General features: G+C 42.7%; 1 pseudogene; it reads right to left on the bottom strand.

Moving 5' to 3' along the window:
- Positions 1-2601: 2601 nt before the first annotated feature.
- LOC121169403 lies at positions 2602-3030 on the bottom strand (annotated as a pseudogene).
- Between the last annotated feature and the right edge of the window lie 343 nt (positions 3031-3373).

Below are 3373 nucleotides of genomic sequence, written 5' to 3' on the forward strand. Positions count from 1 at the left end.
AGTATGTGTGTGGGCTGGATAGTAGGTTGGTTGTGTTGAACTAGGCTTCAATGCCCATTGACAAGTATGAAAGCTAAATGGGATGTGGGACAGACTGAACAAGTCTGCGGTACATACTGGCATGCATGGGACCATGGAGCAGGCCTGGTGGGGTTATGGGGAGTCGCCCTAATTGGCCTGCAGCTCCCACTGATTTGTGTGAGGTCTGAGTATGAAGTGGGTAGGATCGAGCTGGACTACAACACCCATTGGTTCAAGTGGAAGACAAGGCTAGAAACAGAACTGACCCAGTAATTGCAATGACCAGGATGAGCATACGCTGATTGGGGCGACGGACAGTGCCAGACCCTGTACTAGCAAGCACACACAAGAATCAGGTCTGGGATCATCTCAGATGAAGTTTCTTTAGAGAGCCCTCTGAGTAAACTGCTGATATCAGAACCCCAACCACGGGCCCGGCACTGTGGCCTAGCGGCTAAAGTCCTCACCTTGAACGCGGCAGGATCCCATATGGGCACTGGTTTTAATCCTGGCAGCTCCACTTCCCATCCACCTCCCTGCTTGTGGCCTGGGAAAGCAGTCGAGGACGGCCCAAAGCCTGGGGACCCTGCACCCATGTGGGAGACCTGGAAGGAATTTCCAGGCTCCTGGCTTCAGATCGGCTCAGCTCTAGCTGTTTTGGTCACTTGGGGAGTGAATTACTGGATGGAAGATCTTCCCCCTTCTCTCTCCTCCTCTCTGTATATCTGACTTTGTATTAAAAAAAAAAAATAGAACCCCGACCATGAATTGACTATGTCAGTCAGTGTATTCTGAATAGGTTTCATCGCGATTAAAATGGCGAGATTGGCAGCAATTCAGACCTGTTGAACTATCAAAACTGCTTGAGCAGGACCCTCGGAGCATGCCCCACATCAGGGACCTGGGATGGGTGGGAGGCTGGGTAGGGCTTCTCCCTTTGTTTCTCCCCTGATCCCAGACACAGGGAAAAATGATGATATTAGTGTGGAAACAATGGTCTTACCCACTTTCCTGTAGCCTTTGACCCTTTGTAGCCTAATCAACTATGGAAGTTTATTAAAAAAAACAAAGAGGCATGAGGCTAGCAGGAAAGTCTGAGACTAGTACTGGGATACTTTCCTTTGTTCTTGGCTTGTTGGATAACCACAGGTAAGAACATTTTTTTGTACAAATGAAGATAACACATTATCTGTCTATGATTTGTGTGTGTGTGTGTGTGAAGGCAAAAATGAATGCAGTGATAAAGAAGTGCTTTGAAATGCACAAATTATACATTTCTTCCAGGCTTGCATTACCATTGATAATCACTGTCCTAGCCAGATGGGTTGGCTCTGAGTTTTACTATAATGTTTGTCACAAGGCTTTGAGGCTGGGAATCTCAGAACACTGGCTGATCTGAGTCTGCTTTTTCCTTACCAGAATTATCTCACCAGTGTGTTTTAGATGATGATCTGAATCCTAAACCTTTCTATTATATACTGCTATTAACTTGCCACTGCTGCCAGTCAAATCCTAGTGATGCCTTTAATGTGCAGAGCCATAGCCCTAGATTCCTTCTTCTACTGTCATGGACCCATTTCTCTGGCTGCTTCATAAATATGGAGTACGTTCTGATTTCCTCATGTCCTGGCCCATGCTGTACCTAACATGCCTCCTTGGCTTCATGATGTGGCCCCACTAAAATAACCTGTACAGTTTCAAAGCTTTGATGTGATATCTTAAACTATGCAGTGCTTTTCAGTGTTTTCCTTTATGATATTTTGAAAGTGAAATAACATCAATTTTTTTTCAAAATACTGATTTTTTCAAAATACTGATTTACTTTGGTAGCAAATGGTCTCTGAGGACTAATAAAGGCAGACAAGACCCATTCAGGCGAAGTAGGCAATTTCAGTTTCTCCACAGCTTACATAAAAAGTTAAACTTTTAAAAAAGAGCTAAGCCTCGGTATCCACTGACAGCAATGCAATACCTAGTTTATAATGACATAAACCAAACGAATGCCCACAAAGAAAAAAGGTATACTCTAATTTTATTTAAATTTACTTTCAGCCAATAGTTGAGTAACTTTTTTTTTTTTTTTCTCAAAACAGTACTGCCTCTCTCTATAAAGCTGTTCCTGGGAGCCTGAGGGAGTGAAGAAACTGCTTGCAGTTTTAAATAGACAATAAAGTTTTGCTTCCCTCTTAATGTACTAATAGTTGTGTCTAAAGAAATATGCAATTCTTAAAAAGGTACCATTTCTGATTTCTTTATTATCTGTAACCTTTGGAAACTAATCACATGAAACTACAAAATTAGCAAATGTCTGAAATCTGTGTATAAAACACAAGTTCCCTCTAATTTCAAACTCTCATTTATGCATGTAACAATCTTTAAAAAACAATGAAAAAAAAAGCGGCTCCAAAGATAGTCTTATACCATTCTTTAAAAAAGGAAATGGCTCCTTTTACCTTTACACCCACCCACACCCCAATTGGAAAACACATCATTCGATTGTCTTGGTCATGGACATTTCCAAGATAAGATTTTGTATTTCTCTCTCATAGCTTCTGGTTATCAGAAAATCCATGTTTTCCTTTATTGAAGAAATTTGGTCCAGCTGATGTTGGTGTATCCCTTCCAATATTCTTCGTTCTCATTTTTGCTTCTGGAGGCATATCCTCTGGTTCACTACCTTCATTAAAACCCGCTGCCACTGAAAGGGATTTTGGAGCAAGAGTTGGAACAGCTTCCTTAGGCTTACTTGATCCAAGTTTCACAGCTATGGCTGGTGCTTTCTTTGACGCATGGCAAATCCAAACTTGGAGTTCTTTGTGGGTTTTGTTGGGAGGTCTGCAGCTTCTTCACCTGGTCGCTTCTCAGCGCTGCAACTGGAACTTTCCCCTCCATTACTGGAAGAAACAGTCTTAGTTTTCACAGGTTTTCTGCTTCTTCTTCAGGTCCTCTGGCGGCTCCAGCTTGCTGCAGCTTTTCAGCCTTCTCTTCTCCCACCTTTCCGTCTGCCATTTTCCCCGCCATGGCCTCCCAACATCTAGCATTTTTTAGAACTAGGCAGAGTGGTACAATCCAAAAAGGTTTCTAGTAATTCCAATGCCAAAATTCTTTGCCTTTTAATAAGCTTGGAAGTCTCATTAAGAAGTTCCTGTAGGACCAACAGTTGCTGCATTGAAGATTTGGCAAGACAGAAACACAATGCCCCCCAGAGATGTTAGACTCACCTCAAATCAGACTGGACTCGGATGGCCTGTGTTTTAATGGTGAACTCATGGTCTTTGAGTTTCAGGAGAGCTTGTCCAGCTGTCACAGATGAGGAGGGGTACAGACATGCAAATGGGCTGCAAAATGCAAA

This window comes from Ochotona curzoniae, unplaced genomic scaffold (assembly GCF_017591425.1).
Source record: "Ochotona curzoniae isolate NIBS_2020 unplaced genomic scaffold, NIBS_Ocur_1.0 scaffold_1852, whole genome shotgun sequence".
NCBI lineage: Eukaryota > Metazoa > Chordata > Mammalia > Lagomorpha > Ochotonidae > Ochotona > Ochotona curzoniae.